The sequence below is a fragment of the Anomaloglossus baeobatrachus genome, chromosome 10 (assembly GCF_048569485.1).
Source record: "Anomaloglossus baeobatrachus isolate aAnoBae1 chromosome 10, aAnoBae1.hap1, whole genome shotgun sequence".
In the NCBI taxonomy this organism is placed as follows: domain Eukaryota; kingdom Metazoa; phylum Chordata; class Amphibia; order Anura; family Aromobatidae; genus Anomaloglossus; species Anomaloglossus baeobatrachus.
In genome coordinates, this window is record NC_134362.1 from 46,249,021 (window position 1) to 46,270,549 (window position 21,529).

At 42.2% G+C, this 21,529-nt stretch overlaps 11 non-coding genes across 11 annotated transcripts; all 11 read left to right on the forward strand.

Annotated features, from left to right (window-relative positions):
* On the forward strand, positions 1 to 73 carry TRNAV-UAC (transfer RNA valine (anticodon UAC)). The gene has a single exon. It is a non-coding gene; the product is annotated as a tRNA-Val (tRNA).
* Positions 74 to 1,489: 1,416 nt separating this feature from the next.
* TRNAV-UAC (transfer RNA valine (anticodon UAC)) lies at positions 1,490 to 1,562 on the forward strand. Its single transcript has one exon. It is a non-coding gene; the product is annotated as a tRNA-Val (tRNA).
* A 2,090-nt stretch (positions 1,563 to 3,652) lies between these two features.
* TRNAV-UAC (transfer RNA valine (anticodon UAC)) lies at positions 3,653 to 3,725 on the forward strand. The gene has a single exon. It is a non-coding gene; the product is annotated as a tRNA-Val (tRNA).
* A 2,081-nt stretch (positions 3,726 to 5,806) lies between these two features.
* On the forward strand, positions 5,807 to 5,879 carry TRNAV-UAC (transfer RNA valine (anticodon UAC)). Its single transcript has one exon. It is a non-coding gene; the product is annotated as a tRNA-Val (tRNA).
* Positions 5,880 to 7,969: 2,090 nt separating this feature from the next.
* On the forward strand, positions 7,970 to 8,042 carry TRNAV-UAC (transfer RNA valine (anticodon UAC)). Its single transcript has one exon. It is a non-coding gene; the product is annotated as a tRNA-Val (tRNA).
* A 2,087-nt stretch (positions 8,043 to 10,129) lies between these two features.
* Positions 10,130 to 10,202, forward strand: TRNAV-UAC (transfer RNA valine (anticodon UAC)). The gene has a single exon. It is a non-coding gene; the product is annotated as a tRNA-Val (tRNA).
* A 2,084-nt stretch (positions 10,203 to 12,286) lies between these two features.
* TRNAV-UAC (transfer RNA valine (anticodon UAC)) lies at positions 12,287 to 12,359 on the forward strand. Its single transcript has one exon. It is a non-coding gene; the product is annotated as a tRNA-Val (tRNA).
* A 2,097-nt stretch (positions 12,360 to 14,456) lies between these two features.
* TRNAV-UAC (transfer RNA valine (anticodon UAC)) lies at positions 14,457 to 14,529 on the forward strand. Its single transcript has one exon. It is a non-coding gene; the product is annotated as a tRNA-Val (tRNA).
* A 2,082-nt stretch (positions 14,530 to 16,611) lies between these two features.
* Positions 16,612 to 16,684, forward strand: TRNAV-UAC (transfer RNA valine (anticodon UAC)). Its single transcript has one exon. It is a non-coding gene; the product is annotated as a tRNA-Val (tRNA).
* Positions 16,685 to 18,780: 2,096 nt separating this feature from the next.
* Positions 18,781 to 18,853, forward strand: TRNAV-UAC (transfer RNA valine (anticodon UAC)). The gene has a single exon. It is a non-coding gene; the product is annotated as a tRNA-Val (tRNA).
* A 2,099-nt stretch (positions 18,854 to 20,952) lies between these two features.
* TRNAV-UAC (transfer RNA valine (anticodon UAC)) lies at positions 20,953 to 21,025 on the forward strand. Its single transcript has one exon. It is a non-coding gene; the product is annotated as a tRNA-Val (tRNA).
* The last annotated feature ends 504 nt before the right edge of the window (positions 21,026 to 21,529 follow it).

Sequence of the window (21,529 nt, forward strand, 5' to 3'; positions counted from 1 at the left end):
GGTTTCATAGTGTAGTGGTTATCACACCTGCTTTACACGTAGAAGGTCCTGGGTTCGATCCCCAGTGAAACCAACTAGTTTTACGCTTTCATGAACCTGTAATAAAGGTAAAATAATTACGGTATAATAATATTTAATAAAGTTGGTTTTAGTCACTAAAACAGGCTTTGCTGTGTTTTTGCACTTACTCTTTGATTTCTATGGGTGGAAAAATGTAGCAGATGAGCCTGCTTTCCCCTTTTTTTTTTTAATTACCTCAGTTTCCAGACCTGGATCGTTACCCAGAGTTCACTGAGAAATCCAGGACCAGGGTTGAGGTACTTTTGAACCCATGCAGATGTAGCCTTTACAGTCCAAGTCTGCCCATCACTACTCCTGAGCCCACAAGCTCCCCATGGAACAGCTTGTAATCTTTTTCCAGGTTCCCCTTACGGACCATGACATAAACTTATGTCAAATGTCATACAGGGATTAACAAGGCAATGTCATTTTTCGGGGTTTTTACATAGTAGTCAAAATTATAGCTGCTAGCCTTCTGTCAGGGTTTGAAGAACTATGCACTGCCTCCTTTAGGCCGGCCGATTCTATATCAGTCCTCTATGGTTTATTAACTGTAGATAGATGGAGGATGCCCCCCCCCCCTTCTGCGGAGCCTGGGAACTCGAAGTCCACCTCACTTTCACGCAATAACAATGGGATGTGTTTTTCCTTGTTCCACAAATCTGTAATGGCGACAAAATCTCAGGAGACGAGTTTCAAGATTGTCTCTCGATGGTATCGGGTTCCTGCGGTTCTGCAGAGGTGGTTCCCGGGGAAGTCTAGTCATTGGTGGTGTTGAAGGTTGGAGGAGGATACCATGTCTCATATATGGTGGTCTTGTCCGACACTTCGAGTGTTCTGGCAGGGGGAACTCGGGTATGGTGGTCTTGTCCGCTACTTCGAGCATTCTGGCAGGGGGAACTTGGGTATGGTGGTCTTGTCCAACACTTCGAGCGTTCTGGCAGGGGGAACTTGGGTTTGGTGGTCTTGTCCGACACTTTGAGCGTTTTGGCAGATGGAACTCGGGTATGGTGGTCTTGTCCGACACTTCGAACGATCTGGCAGGGGGAACTCGGGACAGTAAAAGAAATCACAAAAATATAATTGAAAATTACAAGAATGATGTTGAATTCACTCTCAAAAAATATCGTTCCTTTAAAAACAAGACCATTCTCATGGCAAAAAAGTCCCATCTGATTTACAGAAAGAACAAACTATGCAGAAAATAACAAACCATGTAGAAAAGAACAAACTATGTAGAAACCAAAGTAACACATTCAATATCAACTTCATTTTAAGGAAAATCACATTGTTGGAAAAAAAAATAAATGGTGAAATATGTAATAAAAACAAATAATAAACTTGTCATTAACCAAACTTTACATCCAGTAGAAAGTCCCTGGCAGTCATTATTCTGCTCTAGAAGCCAACACTCTGCAGCCCTTCATCAGGTTTCATAGTGTAGTGGTTATCACATCTGCTTTACACGCAGAAGGTCCTGGGTTCGATCCCCAGTGAAACCAGCTAGTTTTAAGCTTTCATGAACCTGTAATAAAGGTAAAATAATTACGGTATAATAATATTTAAAAAAGTTGGTTTTAGTCACTAAAACGGGCTATGCTATGTTTTTGCACTTACTCTTTGATTTCTATGGGTGAAAAAATGTAGCAAATGAGCCTGCTTTCCCCTTTTTTTTTTTAATTACCCCAGTTTCCAGACCTGGATCGATACCCAGAGTTCCCTGAGAAATCCAGGCCCAGGGTTGAGGTACTTTTGAACCCATGCGGATCTAGCCTTTACAGTCCAAGTCTGCCCATCACTACTCCTGAGCCCACAAGCTCACCATGGAACAGCTTGAAATCTTTTTCCAGGTTCCCCTTACCGACAATGACATAAACTTATGTCAAATGTCATGCAGGGATTAACAAGGCAATGTCATTTTTCGGGGTTTTTACATAGTAGTCAAAATTATAGCTGCTAGCCTTCTGTCAGGGTTTGAAGAACTATGCACTGCCTCCTTTAGGCCGGCCGATTCTATATCAGTCCTCTATGGTTTATTAACTGTAGATAGATGGAGGATGCCCCCCCCCCCTTCTGCGGAGCCTGGGAACTCGAAGTCCACCTCACTTTCACGCAATAACAATGGGATGTGTTTTTCCTTGTTCCACAAATCTGTAATGGCGACAAAATCTCAGGAGACGAGTTTCAAGATTGTCTCTCGATGGTATCGGGTTCCTGCGGTTCTGCAGAGGTGGTTCCCGGGGAAGTCTAGTCATTGGTGGCGTTGAAGGTTGGAGAAGGATACCATGTCTCATATATGGTGGTCTTGTCCGACACTTCGAGTGTTCTGGCAGGGGGAACTCGGGTATGGTGGTCTTGTCCGACACTTCGAGTATTCTGGCAGGGGGAACTCGGGTATGGTGGTCTTGACCAACACTTCGAGCGTTCTGGCAGGGGGAACTCGGGTTTGGTGGTCTTGTCCGACACTTTGAGCGTTCTGGCAGATGGAACTCGGGTATGGTGGTCTTGTCTGACACTTCGAACGTTCTGGCAGGGGGAACTCGGGACAGTAAAAGAAATCACAGGTCTTTCAGTGCCTGTCTCTTCAAAGGCGGGGCTTCAGTTCATGTTTCCAATGTCCAAGGCCACCTATAAAAAATTTCTGCTAAGGCACCTATTACAAGCAACTAAGACAATAATTCCACATCATTGGAGGTCCCCTGACCCTCCTTCATTAGAGGAATGGTTTGAGAAGATTTCTCTAATTTACTGTATGGAGACTCTGGTGGTGCAATCCTATAAAAAAATAAGCTAGTGCTGCCACCAAATAGTTCCACTGGAAGGCCTTCCTTTCCTCCCCATTATAGCAACCTATCCTGAGATAGGGGTGGCTATCTGGGATACAACTATACCTCAGGGATTCTCAAGGGCTCTTTCTCTGGAGTGGTGATTCCCGTCTTCAGAGTTCTAACAACTTTTTGGATGTGTTCCAGAGGGCGATTCTCTCTCGCTCTCATTCTAGTTACTACTTATTTTTTCTCCCTCCTCCTGTTTCTCTCTTCCAAGCTATAGTCACTTAGGCAAGGGTATATGTCAGTGTTGGCACTTCATGTGCTGATTTGTTAAGTGCTCTGTGTTTTCTTAAAAATCAATAAAATCTTACAATTGAAAAAAATTATAGCTGCTGGACAGATTCTCGGCTTCAACGCCCGATGAAGCCATGAAGGTGAATTTTCTTCAGAACATTTTAGTACAAAAATATAATTGAAAATTACAAGAATGATGTTGAATTCACTCTCAAAAAATATCGTTCCTTTAAAAACAAGACCATTCTCATGGCAAAAAAGTCCCATCTGATTTACAGAAAGAACAAACTATGCAGAAAATAACAAACTATGTAGAAAAGAACAAACTATGTAGAAACCAAAGTAACACATTCAATATCAACTTCATTTTAAGGAAAATCACATTGTTGGAAAAAAAAAAAATAAATGGTGAAATATGTAATAAAAACCAATAATAAACTTGTCATTAACCAAACTTTACATCCAGTAGAAAATCCCTGGCAGTCATTATTCTGCTCTAGAAGCCAACACGCTGCAGCCCTTCATCAGGTTTCATAGTGTAGTGGTTATCACATCTGCTTTACACGCAGAAGGTCCTGGGTTCGATCCCCAGTGAAATCAGCTAGTTTTACGCTTTCATGAACCTGTAATAAAGGTAAAATAATTACGGTATAATAATATTTAAAAAAGTTGGTTTTAGTCACTAAAACAGGCTTTGCTGTGTTTTTGCACTTACTCTTTGATTTCTATGGGTGAAAAAATGTAGCAGATGAGCCTGCTTTCCCCTTTTTTTTTTTTTTAATTACCCCAGTTTCCAGACCTGGATCGTTACCCAGAGTTCCCTGAGAAATCCAGGCCCAGGGTTGAGGTACTTGTGAACCCATGCAGATCTAGCCTTTACAGTCCAAGTCTGCCCATCACTACTCCTGAGCCCACAAGCTCACCATGGAACAGCTTGAAATCTTTTTCCAGGTTCCCCTTACCGACCATGACATAAACTTATGTCAAATGTCATGAAGGGATTAACAAGGCAATGTCATTTTTCGGGGTTTTTACATAGTAGTCAAAATTATAGCTGCTAGCCTTCTGTCAGGGTTTGAAGAACTATGCACTGCCTCCTTTAGGCCGGCCGATTCTATATCAGTCCTCTATGGTTTATTAACTGTAGATAGATGGAGGATGCCCCCCCCTTCTGCGGAGCCTGGGAACTCGAAGTCCACCTCACTTTCACGCAATAACAATGGGATGTGTTTTTCCTTGTTCCACAAATCTGTAATGGCGACAAAATCTCAGGAGACGAGTTTCAAGATTATCTCTCGATGGTATCGGGTTCCTGCGGTTCTGCAGAGGTGGTTCCCGGGGAAGTCTAGTCATTGGTGGCGTTGAAGGTTGGAGGAGGATACCATGTCTCATATATGGTGGTCTTGTCCGACACTTCGAGTGTTCTGGCAGGGGGAACTCGGGTATGGTGGTCTTGTCCGACACTTCGAGCATTCTGGCAGGGGAACTCGGGTATGGTGGTCTTGTCCAACACTTCGAGCGTTCTGGCAGGGGGAACTTGGGTTTGGTGTTCTTGTCCGACACTTTGAGCGTTTTGGCAGATGGAACTCGGGTATGGTGGTCTTGTCCGACACTTCGAACATTCTGGCAGGGGGAACTCGGGACAGTAAAAGAAATCACAGCTCTTTCAGTGCCTGTCTCTTCAAAGGCGGGGCTTCAGTTCATGTTTCCAATGTCCAAGGCCACCTATAAAAAATTTCTGCTAAGGCACCTATTACAAGCAACTAAGACAATAATTCCACATCATTGGAGGTCCCCTGACCCTCCTTCATTAGAGGAATGGTTTGAGAAGATTTCTCTAATTTACTGTATGGAGACCCTGGTGGCGCAATCCTATAAAAAAATAAGCTAGTGCTGCCACCAAATAGTTCCACTGGAAGGCCTTCCTTTCCTCCCCATTATAGCAACCTATCCTGAGATAGGGGTGGCTATCTGGGATACAACTATACCTCAGGGATTCCCAAGGGCTCTTTCTCTGGAGTGGTGATTCCCGTCTTCAGAGTTCTAACAACTTTTTGGATCTGTTCCAGAGGGCGATTCTCTCTCGGTCTCATTCTAGTTACTACATATTTTTTCTCCCTCCTCCTGTTTCTCTCTTCCAAGCTATAGTCACTTAGGCAAGTGTATATGTCAGTGTTGGCACTTCATGTGCTGATTTGTTAAGTGCTCTGTGTTTTCTTAAAAATCAATAAAATCTTACAATTGAAAAAAATTATAGCTGCTGGACAGATTCTCGGCTTCAACGCCCGATGAAGCCATGAAGGTGAATTTTCTTCACAACATTTTAGTACAAAAATATAATTGAAAATTACAAAAATGATGTTGAATTCACTCTCAAAAAATATCGTTCCTTTAAAAACAAGACCATTCTCATGGCAAAAAAGTCCCATCTGATTTACAGAAAGAACAAACTATGCAGAAAATAACAAACTATGTAGAAAAGAACAAACTATGTAGAAACCAAAGTAACATATTCAATATAAACTTCATTTTAAGGAAAATCACATTGTTGGAAAAAAAATGGTGAAATATGTAATAAAAACAAATAATAAACTTGTCATTAACCAAACTTTACATCCAGTAGAAAGTCCCTGGCAGTCATTATTCTGCTCTAGAAGCCAACACTCTGCAGCCCTTCATCAGGTTTCATAGTGTAGTGGTTATCACATCTGCTTTACACGCAGAAGGTCCTGGGTTCGATCCCCAGTGAAACCAGCTAGTTTTAAGCTTTCATGAACCTGTAATAAAGGTAAAATAATTACGGTATAATAATATTTAAAAAAGTTGGTTTTAGTCACTAAAACGGGCTATGCTATGTTTTTGCACTTACTCTTTGATTTCTATGGGTGAAAAAATGTAGCAAATGAGCCTGCTTTCCCCTTTTTTTTTTTAATTACCCCAGTTTCCAGACCTGGATCGATACCCAGAGTTCCCTGAGAAATCCAGGCCCAGGGTTGAGGTACTTTTGAACCCATGCGGATCTAGCCTTTACAGTCCAAGTCTGCCCATCACTACTCCTGAGCCCACAAGCTCACCATGGAACAGCTTGAAATCTTTTTCCAGGTTCCCCTTACCGACAATGACATAAACTTATGTCAAATGTCATGCAGGGATTAACAAGGCAATGTCATTTTTCGGGGTTTTTACATAGTAGTCAAAATTATAGCTGCTAGCCTTCTGTCAGGGTTTGAAGAACTATGCACTGCCTCCTTTAGGCCGGCCGATTCTATATCAGTCCTCTATGGTTTATTAACTGTAGATAGATGGAGGATGCCCCCCCCCCCTTCTGCGGAGCCTGGGAACTCGAAGTCCACCTCACTTTCACGCAATAACAATGGGATGTGTTTTTCCTTGTTCCACAAATCTGTAATGGCGACAAAATCTCAGGAGACGAGTTTCAAGATTGTCTCTCGATGGTATCGGGTTCCTGCGGTTCTGCAGAGGTGGTTCCCGGGGAAGTCTAGTCATTGGTGGCGTTGAAGGTTGGAGAAGGATACCATGTCTCATATATGGTGGTCTTGTCCGACACTTCGAGTGTTCTGGCAGGGGGAACTCGGGTATGGTGGTCTTGTCCGACACTTCGAGTATTCTGGCAGGGGGAACTCGGGTATGGTGGTCTTGACCAACACTTCGAGCGTTCTGGCAGGGGGAACTCGGGTTTGGTGGTCTTGTCCGACACTTTGAGCGTTCTGGCAGATGGAACTCGGGTATGGTGGTCTTGTCTGACACTTCGAACGTTCTGGCAGGGGGAACTCGGGACAGTAAAAGAAATCACAGGTCTTTCAGTGCCTGTCTCTTCAAAGGCGGGGCTTCAGTTCATGTTTCCAATGTCCAAGGCCACCTATAAAAAATTTCTGCTAAGGCACCTATTACAAGCAACTAAGACAATAATTCCACATCATTGGAGGTCCCCTGACCCTCCTTCATTAGAGGAATGGTTTGAGAAGATTTCTCTAATTTACTGTATGGAGACTCTGGTGGTGCAATCCTATAAAAAAATAAGCTAGTGCTGCCACCAAATAGTTCCACTGGAAGGCCTTCCTTTCCTCCCCATTATAGCAACCTATCCTGAGATAGGGGTGGCTATCTGGGATACAACTATACCTCAGGGATTCTCAAGGGCTCTTTCTCTGGAGTGGTGATTCCCGTCTTCAGAGTTCTAACAACTTTTTGGATGTGTTCCAGAGGGCGATTCTCTCTCGCTCTCATTCTAGTTACTACTTATTTTTTCTCCCTCCTCCTGTTTCTCTCTTCCAAGCTATAGTCACTTAGGCAAGGGTATATGTCAGTGTTGGCACTTCATGTGCTGATTTGTTAAGTGCTCTGTGTTTTCTTAAAAATCAATAAAATCTTACAATTGAAAAAAATTATAGCTGCTGGACAGATTCTCGGCTTCAACGCCCGATGAAGCCATGAAGGTGAATTTTCTTCAGAACATTTTAGTACAAAAATATAATTGAAAATTACAAGAATGATGTTGAATTCACTCTCAAAAAATATCGTTCCTTTAAAAACAAGACCATTCTCATGGCAAAAAAGTCCCATCTGATTTACAGAAAGAACAAACTATGCAGAAAATAACAAACTATGTAGAAAAGAACAAACTATGTAGAAACCAAAGTAACACATTCAATATCAACTTCATTTTAAGGAAAATCACATTGTTGGAAAAAAAAAAAATAAATGGTGAAATATGTAATAAAAACCAATAATAAACTTGTCATTAACCAAACTTTACATCCAGTAGAAAATCCCTGGCAGTCATTATTCTGCTCTAGAAGCCAACACGCTGCAGCCCTTCATCAGGTTTCATAGTGTAGTGGTTATCACATCTGCTTTACACGCAGAAGGTCCTGGGTTCGATCCCCAGTGAAATCAGCTAGTTTTACGCTTTCATGAACCTGTAATAAAGGTAAAATAATTACGGTATAATAATATTTAAAAAAGTTGGTTTTAGTCACTAAAACAGGCTTTGCTGTGTTTTTGCACTTACTCTTTGATTTCTATGGGTGAAAAAATGTAGCAGATGAGCCTGCTTTCCCCTTTTTTTTTTTTTTAATTACCCCAGTTTCCAGACCTGGATCGTTACCCAGAGTTCCCTGAGAAATCCAGGCCCAGGGTTGAGGTACTTGTGAACCCATGCAGATCTAGCCTTTACAGTCCAAGTCTGCCCATCACTACTCCTGAGCCCACAAGCTCACCATGGAACAGCTTGAAATCTTTTTCCAGGTTCCCCTTACCGACAATGACATAAACTTATGTCAAATGTCATGAAGGGATTAACAAGGCAATGTCATTTTTCGGGGTTTTTACATAGTAGTCAAAATTATAGCTGCTAGCCTTCTGTCAGGGTTTGAAGAACTATGCACTGCCTCCTTTAGGCCGGCCGATTCTATATCAGTCCTCTATGGTTTATTAACTGTAGATAGATGGAGGATGCCCCCCCCTTCTGCGGAGCCTGGGAACTCGAAGTCCACCTCACTTTCACGCAATAACAATGGGATGTGTTTTTCCTTGTTCCACAAATCTGTAATGGCGACAAAATCTCAGGAGACGAGTTTCAAGATTATCTCTCGATGGTATCGGGTTCCTGCGGTTCTGCAGAGGTGGTTCCCGGGGAAGTCTAGTCATTGGTGGCGTTGAAGGTTGGAGGAGGATACCATGTCTCATATATGGTGGTCTTGTCCGACACTTCGAGTGTTCTGGCAGGGGGAACTCGGGTATGGTGGTCTTGTCCGACACTTCGAGCATTCTGGCAGGGGGAACTCGGGTATGGTGGTCTTGTCCAACACTTCGAGCGTTCTGGCAGGGGGAACTTGGGTTTGGTGTTCTTGTCCGACACTTTGAGCGTTTTGGCAGATGGAACTCGGGTATGGTGGTCTTGTCCGACACTTCGAACATTCTGGCAGGGGGAACTCGGGACAGTAAAAGAAATCACAGCTCTTTCAGTGCCTGTCTCTTCAAAGGCGGGGCTTCAGTTCATGTTTCCAATGTCCAAGGCCACCTATAAAAAATTTCTGCTAAGGCACCTATTACAAGCAACTAAGACAATAATTCCACATCATTGGAGGTCCCCTGACCCTCCTTCATTAGAGGAATGGTTTGAGAAGATTTCTCTAATTTACTGTATGGAGACCCTGGTGGCGCAATCCTATAAAAAAATAAGCTAGTGCTGCCACCAAATAGTTCCACTGGAAGGCCTTCCTTTCCTCCCCATTATAGCAACCTATCCTGAGATAGGGGTGGCTATCTGGGATACAACTATACCTCAGGGATTCCCAAGGGCTCTTTCTCTGGAGTGGTGATTCCCGTCTTCAGAGTTCTAACAACTTTTTGGATCTGTTCCAGAGGGCGATTCTCTCTCGGTCTCATTCTAGTTACTACATATTTTTTCTCCCTCCTCCTGTTTCTCTCTTCCAAGCTATAGTCACTTAGGCAAGTGTATATGTCAGTGTTGGCACTTCATGTGCTGATTTGTTAAGTGCTCTGTGTTTTCTTAAAAATCAATAAAATCTTACAATTGAAAAAAATTATAGCTGCTGGACAGATTCTCGGCTTCAACGCCCGATGAAGCCATGAAGGTGAATTTTCTTCACAACATTTTAGTACAAAAATATAATTGAAAATTACAAAAATGATGTTGAATTTACTCTCAAAAAATATCGTTCCTTTAAAAACAAGACCATTCTCATGGCAAAAAAGTCCCATCTGATTTACAGAAAGAACAAATTATGCAGAAAATAACAAACTATGTAGAAAAGAACAAACTATGTAGAAACCAAAGTAACACATTCAATATCAACTTCATTTTAAGGAAAATCACATTGTTGGAAAAAAAAAAAAATGGTGAAATATGTAATAAAAACAAATAATAAACTTGTCATTAACCAAACTTTACATCCAGTAGAAAGTCCCTGGCAGTCATTATTCTGCTCTAGAAGCCAACACTCTGCAGCCCTTCATCAGGTTTCATAGTGTAGTGGTTATCACATCTGCTTTACACGCAGAAGGTCCTGGGTTCGATCCCCAGTGAAACCAGCTAGTTTTAAGCTTTCATGAACCTGTAATAAAGGTAAAATAATTACGGTATAATAATATTTAAAAAAGTTGGTTTTAGTCACTAAAACGGGCTATGCTATGTTTTTGCACTTACTCTTTGATTTCTATGGGTGAAAAAATGTAACAAATGAGCCTGCTTTCCCCTTTTTTTTTTTTTTTTTTTCATTACCCCAGTTTCCAGACCTGGATCGTTACCCAGAGTTCCCTGAGAAATCCAGGCCCAGGGTTGAGGTACTTTTGTACCCATGAAGATCTAGCCTTTACAGTCCAAGTCTGCCCATCACTACTCCTGAGCCCACAAGCTCACCATGGAACAGCTTGAAATCTTTTTCCAGGTTCCCCTTACCGACCATGACATAAACTTATGTCAAATGTCATGAAGGGATTAACAAGGCAATGTCATTTTTCGGGGTTTTTACATAGTAGTCAAAATTATAGCTGCTAGCCTTCTGTCAGGGTTTGAAGAAGCACTGCCTCCTTTAGGCCGGCCGATTCTATATCAGTCCTCTATGGTTTATTAACTGTAGATAGATGGAGGATGCCCCCCCCCTTCTGCGGAGCCTGAGAACTCGAAGTCCACCTCACTTTCACGCAATAACAATGGGATGTGTTTTTCCTTGTTCCGCAAATCTGTAATGGCGACAAAATCTCAGGAGACGAGTTTCAAGATTGTCTCTCGATGGTATTGGGTTCCTGCGGTTCTGCAGAGGTGGTTCCCGGGGAAGTCTAGTCATTGGTGGCGTTGAAGGTTGGAGGAGGATACCATGTCTCATATATGGTGGTCTTGTCCGACACTTCGAGTGTTCTGGCAGGGGGAACTCGGGTATGGTGGTCTTGTCCGACACTTCGAGCGTTCTGGCAGGGGGAACTCGGGTATGGTGGTCTTGTCCAACACTTCGAGCGTTCTGGCAGGGGGAACTCGAGTTTGGTGGTCTTGTCCGACACTTTGAGCGTTTTGGCAGATGGATCTCGGGTATGGTGGTCTTGTCCGACACTTCGAACGTTCTGGCAGGGGGAACTCGGGACAGTAAAAGAAATCACAGGTCTTTCAGTGCCTGTCTCTTCAAAGGCGGGGCTTCAGTTCATGTTTCCAATGTCCAAGGCCACCTATAAAAAATTTCTGCTAAGGCACCTATTACAAGCAACTAAGACAATAATTCCACATCATTGGAGGTCCCCTGACCCTCCTTCATTAGAGGAATGGTTTGAGAAGATTTCTCTAATTTACTGTATGGAGACCCTGGTGGCGCAATCCTATAAAAAAATAAGCAAGTGCTGCCACCAAATAGTTCCACTGGAAGGCCTTCCTTTCCTCCCCATTATAGCAACCTATCATGAGATAGGGGTGGCTATCTGGGATACAACTATACCTCAGGGATTCCCAAGGGCTCTTTCTCTGGAGTGGTGATTCCCGTCTTCAGAGTTCTAACAACTTTTTGGATCTGTTCCAGAGGGCGATTCTCTCTCGCTCTCATTCTAGTTACTACATATTTTTTCTCCCTGCTCCTGTTTCTCTCTTCCAAGCTATAGTCACTTAGGCAAGTGTATATGTCAGTGTTGGCACTTCATGTGCTGATTTGTTAAGTGCTCTGTGTTTTCTTAAAAATCAATAAAATCTTACAATTGAAAAAAATTATAGCTGCTGGACAGATTCTCGGCTTCAATGCCCGATGAAGCCATGAAGGTGAATTTTCTTCACAACATTTTAGTACAAAAATATAATTGAAAATTACAAAAATGATGTTGAATTCACTCTCAAAAAATATCGTTCCTTTAAAAACAAGACCATTCTCATGGCAAAAAAGTCCCATCTGATTTACAGAAAGAACAAACTATGCAGAAAATAACAAACTATGTAGAAAAGAACAAACTATGTAGAAACCAAAGTAACATATTCAATATAAACTTCATTTTAAGGAAAATCACATTGTTGGAAAAAAAATGGTGAAATATGTAATAAAAACAAATAATAAACTTGTCATTAACCAAACTTTACATCCAGTAGAAAGTCCCTGGCAGTCATTATTCTGCTCTAGAAGCCAACACTCTGCAGCCCTTCATCAGGTTTCATAGTGTAGTGGTTATCACATCTGCTTTACACGCAGAAGGTCCTGGGTTCGATCCCCAGTGAAACCAGCTAGTTTTAAGCTTTCATGAACCTGTAATAAAGGTAAAATAATTACGGTATAATAATATTTAAAAAAGTTGGTTTTAGTCACTAAAACGGGCTATGCTATGTTTTTGCACTTACTCTTTGATTTCTATGGGTGAAAAAATGTAGCAAATGAGCCTGCTTTCCCCTTTTTTTTTTTTTTTTTTTAATTACCCCAGTTTCCAGACCTGGATCGATACCCAGAGTTCCCTGAGAAATCCAGGCCCAGGGTTGAGGTACTTTTGAACCCATGCGGATCTAGCCTTTACAGTCCAAGTCTGCCCATCACTACTCCTGAGCCCACAAGCTCACCATGGAACAGCTTGAAATCTTTTTCCAGGTTCCCCTTACCGACAATGACATAAACTTATGTCAAATGTCATGCAGGGATTAACAAGGCAATGTCATTTTTCGGGGTTTTTACATAGTAGTCAAAATTATAGCTGCTAGCCTTCTGTCAGGGTTTGAAGAACTATGCACTGCCTCCTTTAGGCCGGCCGATTCTATATCAGTCCTCTATGGTTTATTAACTGTAGATAGATGGAGGATGCCCCCCCCCCTTCTGCGGAGCCTGGGAACTCGAAGTCCACCTCACTTTCACGCAATAACAATGGGATGTGTTTTTCCTTGTTCCACAAATCTGTAATGGCGACAAAATCTCAGGAGACGAGTTTCAAGATTGTCTCTCGATGGTATCGGGTTCCTGCGGTTCTGCAGAGGTGGTTCCCGGGGAAGTCTAGTCATTGGTGGTGTTGAAGGTTGGAGAAGGATACCATGTCTCATATATGGTGGTCTTGTCCGACACTTCGAGTGTTCTGGCAGGGGGAACTCGGGTATGGTGGTCTTGTCCGACACTTCGAGTATTCTGGCAGGGGGAACTCGGGTATGGTGGTCTTGACCAACACTTCGAGCGTTCTGGCAGGGGGAACTCGGGTTTGGTGGTCTTGTCCGACACTTTGAGCGTTCTGGCAGATGGAACTCGGGTATGGTGGTCTTGTCTGACACTTCGAACGTTCTGGCAGGGGGAACTCGGGACAGTAAAAGAAATCACAGGTCTTTCAGTGCCTGTCTCTTCAAAGGCGGGGCTTCAGTTCATGTTTCCAATGTCCAAGGCCACCTATAAAAAATTTCTGCTAAGGCACCTATTACAAGCAACTAAGACAATAATTCCACATCATTGGAGGTCCCCTGACCCTCCTTCATTAGAGGAATGGTTTGAGAAGATTTCTCTAATTTACTGTATGGAGACTCTGGTGGTGCAATCCTATAAAAAAATAAGCTAGTGCTGCCACCAAATAGTTCCACTGGAAGGCCTTCCTTTCCTCCCCATTATAGCAACCTATCCTGAGATAGGGGTGGCTATCTGGGATACAACTATACCTCAGGGATTCTCAAGGGCTCTTTCTCTGGAGTGGTGATTCCCGTCTTCAGAGTTCTAACAACTTTTTGGATGTGTTCCAGAGGGCGATTCTCTCTCGCTCTCATTCTAGTTACTACTTATTTTTTCTCCCTCCTCCTGTTTCTCTCTTCCAAGCTATAGTCACTTAGGCAAGGGTATATGTCAGTGTTGGCACTTCATGTGCTGATTTGTTAAGTGCTCTGTGTTTTCTTAAAAATCAATAAAATCTTACAATTGAAAAAAATTATAGCTGCTGGACAGATTCTCGGCTTCAACGCCCGATGAAGCCATGAAGGTGAATTTTCTTCAGAACATTTTAGTACAAAAATATAATTGAAAATTACAAGAATGATGTTGAATTCACTCTCAAAAAATATCGTTCCTTTAAAAACAAGACCATTCTCATGGCAAAAAAGTCCCATCTGATTTACAGAAAGAACAAACTATGCAGAAAATAACAAACTATGTAGAAAAGAACAAACTATGTAGAAACCAAAGTAACACATTCAATATCAACTTCATTTTAAGGAAAATCACATTGTTGGAAAAAAAAAAAATAAATGGTGAAATATGTAATAAAAACCAATAATAAACTTGTCATTAACCAAACTTTACATCCAGTAGAAAATCCCTGGCAGTCATTATTCTGCTCTAGAAGCCAACACGCTGCAGCCCTTCATCAGGTTTCATAGTGTAGTGGTTATCACATCTGCTTTACACGCAGAAGGTCCTGGGTTCGATCCCCAGTGAAATCAGCTAGTTTTACGCTTTCATGAACCTGTAATAAAGGTAAAATAATTACGGTATAATAATATTTAATAAAGTTGGTTTTAGTCACTAAAACAGGCTTTGCTGTGTTTTTGCACTTACTCTTTGATTTCTATGGGTGAAAAAATGTAGCAGATGAGCCTGCTTTCCCCCTTTTTTTTTTTTAATTACCCCAGTTTCCAGACCTGGATCGTTACCCAGAGTTCCCTGAGAAATCCAGGCCCAGGGTTGAGGTACTTGTGAACCCATGCAGATCTAGCCTTTACAGTCCAAGTCTGCCCATCACTACTCCTGAGCCCACAAGCTCACCATGGAACAGCTTGAAATCTTTTTCCAGGTTCCCCTTACCGACCATGACATAAACTTATGTCAAATGTCATGCAGGGATTAACAAGGCAATGTCATTTTTCGGGGTTTTTTACATAGTAGTCAAAATTATAGCTGCTAGCCTTCTGTCAGGGTTTGAAGAACTATGCACTGCCTCCTTTAGGCCGGCCGATTCTATATCAGTCCTCTATGGTTTATTAACTGTAGATAGATGGAGGATGCCCCCCCCTTCTGCGGAGCCTGGGAACTCGAAGTCCACCTCACTTTCACGCAATAACAATGGGATGTGTTTTTCCTCGTTCCACAAATCTGTAATGGCGACAAAATCTCAGGAGACGAGTTTCAAGATTGTCTCTCGATGGTATCGGGTTCCTGCGGTTCTGCAGAGGTGGTTCCCGGGGAAGTCTAGTCATTGGTGGCGTTGAAGGTTGGAGGAGGATACCATGTCTCATATATGGTGGTCTTGTCCGACACTTCGAGTGTTCTGGCAGGGGGAACTCGGGTATGGTGGTCTCTTCCGACACTTCGAGCGTTCTGGCAGGGGGAACTCGGGTATGGTGGTCTTGTCCAACACTTCGAGCGTTCTGGCAGGGGGAACTTGAGTTTGGTGGTCTTGTCCGACACTTTGAGCGTTTTGGCAGATGGAACTCGGGTATGGTGGTCTTGTCCGACACTTCGAACGTTCTGGCAGGGGGAACTCGGGACAGTAAAAGAAATCACAGGTCTTTCAGTGCCTGTCTCTTCAAAGGCGGGGCTTCAGTTCATGTTTCCAATGTCCAAGGCCACCTATAAAAAATTTCTGCTAAGGCACCTATTACAAGCAACTAAGACAATAATTCCACATCATTGGAGGTCCCCTGACCCTCCTTCATTAGAGGAATGGTTTGAGAAGATTTCTCTAATTTACTGTATGGAGACCCTGGTGGCGCAATCCTATAAAAAAATAAGCTAGTGCTGCCACCAAATAGTTCCACTGGAAGGCCTTCCTTTCCTCCCCATTATAGCAACCTATCATGAGATAGGGGTGGCTATCTGGGATACAACTATACCTCAGGGATTCCCAAGGGCTCTTTCTCTGGAGTGGTGATTCCCGTCTTCAGAGTTCTAACAACTTTTTGGATCTGTTCCAGAGGGCGATTCTCTCTCGCTCTCATTCTAGTTACTACATATTTTTTCTCCCTCCTCCTGTTTCTCTCTTCCAAGCTATAGTCACTTAGGCAAGTGTATATGTCAGTGTTGGCACTTCATGTGCTGATTTGTTAAGTGCTCTGTGTTTTCTTAAAAATCAATAAAATCTTACAATTGAAAAAAATTATAGCTGCTGGACAGATTCTCGGCTTCAACGCCCGATGAAGCCATGAAGGTGAATTTTCTTCACAACATTTTAGTACAAAAATATAATTGAAAATTACAAAAATGATGTTGAATTCACTCTCAAAAAATATCGTTCCTTTAAAAACAAGACCATTCTCATGGCAAAAAAGTCCCATCTGATTTACAGAAAGAACAAACTATGCAGAAAATAACAAACTATGTAGAAAAGAACAAACTATGTAGAAACCAAAGTAACACATTCAATATCAACTTCATTTTAAGGAAAATCACATTGTTGGAAAAAAAATGGTGAAATATGTAATAAAAACAAATAATAAACTTGTCATTAACCAAACTTTACATCCAGTAGAAAGTCCCTGGCAGTCATTATTCTGCTCTAGAAGCCAACACTCTGCAGCCCTTCATCAGGTTTCATAGTGTAGTGGTTGTCACATCTGCTTTACACGCAGAAGGTCCTGGGTTCGATTCCCAGTGAAACCAGCTAGTTTTACGCTTTCATGAACCTGTAATAAAGGTAAAATAATTATGGTATAATAATATTTAATAAAGTTGGTTTTAGTCACTAAAACGGGCTATGCTGTGTTTTTGCACTTACTCTTTGATTTCTATGGGTGAAAAAATGTAGCAGATGAGCCTGCTTTCCCCTTTTTTTTTTTTTTTTTTTTTAATTACCCCAGTTTCCAGACCTGGATCGTTACCCAGAGTTCCCTGAGAAATCTAGGCCCACGGTTGAGGTACTTTTGAACCCATGCAGAACTAGCCTTTACAGTCAAAGTCTGCCCATCACTACTCCTGAGCCCACAAGCTCACCATGGAACAGCTTGAAATCTTTTTCCAGGTTCCCCTTACCGACCATGACATAAACTTATGTCAAATGTCATGAAGGGATTAACAAGGCAATGTCATTTTTCGGGGTTTTTACATAGTAGTCAAAATTATAGCTGCTAGCCTTCTGTCAGGGTTTGAAGAACTATGCACTGCCTCCTTTAGGCCGGCCGATTCTATATCAGTCCTCTATGGTTTATTAACTGTAGATAGATGGAGGATGCCCCCCCCCCTTCTGCGGAGCCTGGGAACTCGAAGTCCACCTCACTTTCACGCAATAACAATGGGATGTGTTTTTCCTTGTTCCACAAATCTGTAATGGCGACAAAATCTCAGGAGACGAGTTTCAAGATTATCTCTCGATGGTATCGGGTTCCTGCGGTTCTGCAGAGGTGGTTCCCGGGGAAGTCTAGTCATTGGTGGCGTTGAAGGTTGGAGGAGGATACCATGTCTCATATATGGTGGTCTTGTCCGACACTTCGAGTGTTCTGGCAGGGGGAACTCGGGTATGGTGGTCTTGTCCGACACTTCGAGCATTCTGGCAGGGGGAACTCGGGTATGGTGGTCTTGTCCAACACTTCGAGCGTTCTGGCAGGGGGAACTTGAGTTTGGTGGTCTTGTCCGACACTTTGAGCGTTTTGGCAGATGGAACTCGGGTATGGTGGTCTTGTCCGACACTTCGAACGTTCTGGCAGGGGGAACTCGGGACAGTAAAAGAAATCACAGGTCTTTCAGTGCCTGTCTCTTCAAAGGCGGGGCTTCAGTTCATGTTTCCAATGTCCAAGGCCACCTATAAAAAATTTCTGCTAAGGCACCTATTACAAGCAACTAAGACAATAATTCCACATCATTGGAGGTCCCCTGACCCTCCTTCATTAGAGGAATGGTTTGAGAAGATTTCTCTAATTTACTGTATGGAGACCCTGGTGGCGCAATCCTATAAAAAAATAAGCTAGTGCTGCCACCAGATAGTTCCACTGGAAGGCCTTCCTTTCCTCCCCATTATAGCAACCTATCCTGAGATAGGGGTGGCTATCTGGGATACAACTATACCTCAGGGGTTCTCAAGGGCTCTTTTTCTGGAGTGGTGATTCCCGTCTTCAGAGTTCTATTAACTTTTTGGATCTGTTCCAGAGGGCGATTCTCTCTCGGTCTCATTCTAGTTACTACATATTTTTTCTCCCTCCTCCTGTTTCTCTCTTCCAAGCTATAGTCACTTAGGCAAGTGTATATGTCAGTGTTGGCACTTCATGTGCTGATTTGTTAAGTGCTCTGTGTTTTCTTAAAAATCAATAAAATCTTACAATTGAAAAAAATTATAGCTGCTGGACAGTTTCTCGGCTTCAACGCCCGATGAAGCCATGAAGGTGAATTTTCTTCACAACATTTTAGTACAAAAATATAATTGAAAATTACAAAAATGATGTTGAATTCACTCTCAAAAAATATCGTTCCTTTAAAAACAAGACCATTCTCATGGCAAAAAAGTCCCATCTGATTTACAGAAAGAACAAATTATGCAGAAAATAACAAACTATGTAGAAAAGAACAAACTATGTAGAAACCAAAGTAACACATTCAATATCAACTTCATTTTAAGGAAAATCACATTGTTGGAAAAAAAAAAAAATGGTGAAATATGTAATAAAAACAAATAATAAACTTGTCATTAACCAAACTTTACATCCAGTAGAAAGTCCCTGGCAGTCATTATTCTGCTCTAGAAGCCAACACTCTGCAGCCCTTCATCAGGTTTCATAGTGTAGTGGTTATCACATCTGCTTTACACGCAGAAGGTCCTGGGTTCGATCCCCAGTGAAACCAGCTAGTTTTAAGCTTTCATGAACCTGTAATAAAGGTAAAATAATTACGGTATAATAATATTTAAAATAGTTGGTTTTAGTCACTAAAACGGGTTATGCCATGTTTTTGCACTTACTCTTTGATTTCTATGGGTGAAAAAATGTAGCAAATGAGCCTGCTTTCCCCTTTTTTTTTTTTTTTTTTTTTAATTACCCCAGTTTCCAGACCTGGATCGTTACCCAGAGTTCCCTGAGAAATCCAGGCCCAGGGTTGAGGTACTTTTGAACCCATGCGGATCTAGCCTTTACAGTCCAAGTCTGCCCATCACTACTCCTGAGCCCACAAGCTCACCATGGAACAGCTTGAAATCTTTTTCCAGGTTCCCCTTACCGACAATGACATAAACTTATGTCAAATGTCATGCAGGGATTAACAAGGCAATGTCATTTTTCGGGGTTTTTACATAGTAGTCAAAATTATAGCTGCTAGCCTTCTGTCAGGGTTTGAAGAACTATGCACTGCCTCCTTTAGGCCGGCCGATTCTATATCAGTCCTCTATGGTTTATTAACTGTAGATAGATGGAGGATGCCCCCCCCCCTTCTGCGGAGCCTGGGAACTCGAAGTCCACCTCACTTTCACGCAATAACAATGGGATGTGTTTTTCCTTGTTCCACAAATCTGTAATGGCGACAAAATCTCAGGAGACGAGTTTCAAGATTGTCTCTCGATGGTATCGGGTTCCTGCGGTTCTGCAGAGGTGGTTCCCGGGGAAGTCTAGTCATTGGTGGCGTTGAAGGTTGGAGAAGGATACCATGTCTCATATATGGTGGTCTTGTCCGACACTTCGAGTGTTCTGGCAGGGGGAACTCGGGTATGGTGGTCTTGTCCGACACTTCGAGTATTCTGGCAGGGGGAACTCGGGTATGGTGGTCTTGACCAACACTTCGAGCGTTCTGGCAGGGGGAACTCGGGTTTGGTGGTCTTGTCCGACACTTTGAGCGTTCTGGCAGATGGAACTCGGGTATGGTGGTCTTGTCTGACACTTCGAACGTTCTGGCAGGGGGAACTCGGGACAGTAAAAGAAATCACAGGTCTTTCAGTGCCTGTCTCTTCAAAGGCGGGGCTTCAGTTGATGTTTCCAATGTCCAAGGCCACCTATAAAAAATTTCTGCTAAGGCACCTATTACAAGCAACTAAGACAATAATTCCACATCATTGGAGGTCCCCTGACCCTCCTTCATTAGAGGAATGGTTTGAGAAGATTTCTCTAATTTACTGTATGGAGACTCTGGTGGCGCAATCCTATAAAAAAATAAGCTAGTGCTGCCACCAAATAGTTCCACTGGAAGGCCTTCCTTTCCTCCCCATTATAGCAACCTATCCTGAGATAGGGGTGGCTATCTGGGATACAACTATACCTCAGGGATTCTCAAGGGCTCTTTCTCTGGAGTGGTGATTCCCGTCTTCAGAGTTCTAACAACTTTTTGGATGTGTTCCAGAGGGCGATTCTCTCTCGCTCTCATTCTAGTTACTACATATTTTTTCTCCCTCCTCCTGTTTCTCTCTTCCAAGCTATAGTCACTTAGGCAAGGGTATATGTCAGTGTTGGCACTTCATGTGCTGATTTGTTAAGTGCTCTGTGTTTTCTTAAAAATCAATAAAATCTTACAATTGAAAAAAATTATAGCTGCTGGACAGATTCTCGGCTTCAACGCCCGATGAAGCCATGAAGGTGAATTTTCTTCAGAACATTTTAGTACAAAAATATAATTGAAAATTACAAGAATGATGTTGAATTCACTCTCAAAAAATATCGTTCCTTTAAAAACAAGACCATTCTCATGGCAAAAAAGTCCCATCTGATTTACAGAAAGAACAAACTATGCAGAAAATAACAAACTATGTAGAAAAGAACAAACTATGTAGAAACCAAAGTAACACATTCAATATCAACTTCATTTTAAGGAAAATCACATTGTTGGAAAAAAAAAAAATAAATGGTGAAATATGTAATAAAAACCAATAATAAACTTGTCATTAACCAAACTTTACATCCAGTAGAAAATCCCTGGCAGTCATTATTCTGCTCTAGAAGCCAACACGCTGCAGCCCTTCATCAGGTTTCATAGTGTAGTGGTTATCACATCTGCTTTACACGCAGAAGGTCCTGGGTTCGATCCCCAGTGAAATCAGCTAGTTTTACGCTTTCATGAACCTGTAATAAAGGTAAAATAATTACGGTATAATAATATTTAATAAAGTTGGTTTTAGTCACTAAAACAGGCTTTGCTGTGTTTTTGCACTTACTCTTTGATTTCTATGGGTGAAAAAATGTAGCAGATGAGCCTGCTTTCCCCTTTTTTTTTTTATAATTACCCCAGTTTCCAGACCTGGATCGTTACCCAGAGTTCCCTGAGAAATCCAGGCCCAGGGTTGAGGTACTTGTGAACCCATGCAGATCTAGCCTTTACAGTCCAAGTCTGCCCATCACTACTCCTGAGCCCACAAGCTCACCATGGAACAGCTTGAAATCTTTTTCCAGGTTCCCCTTACCGACCATGACATAAACTTATGTCAAATGTCATGCAGGGATAAACAAGGCAATGTCATTTTTCGGGGTTTTTTACATAGTAGTCAAAATTATAGCTGCTAGCCTTCTGTCAGGGTTTGAAGAACTATGCACTGCCTCCTTTAGG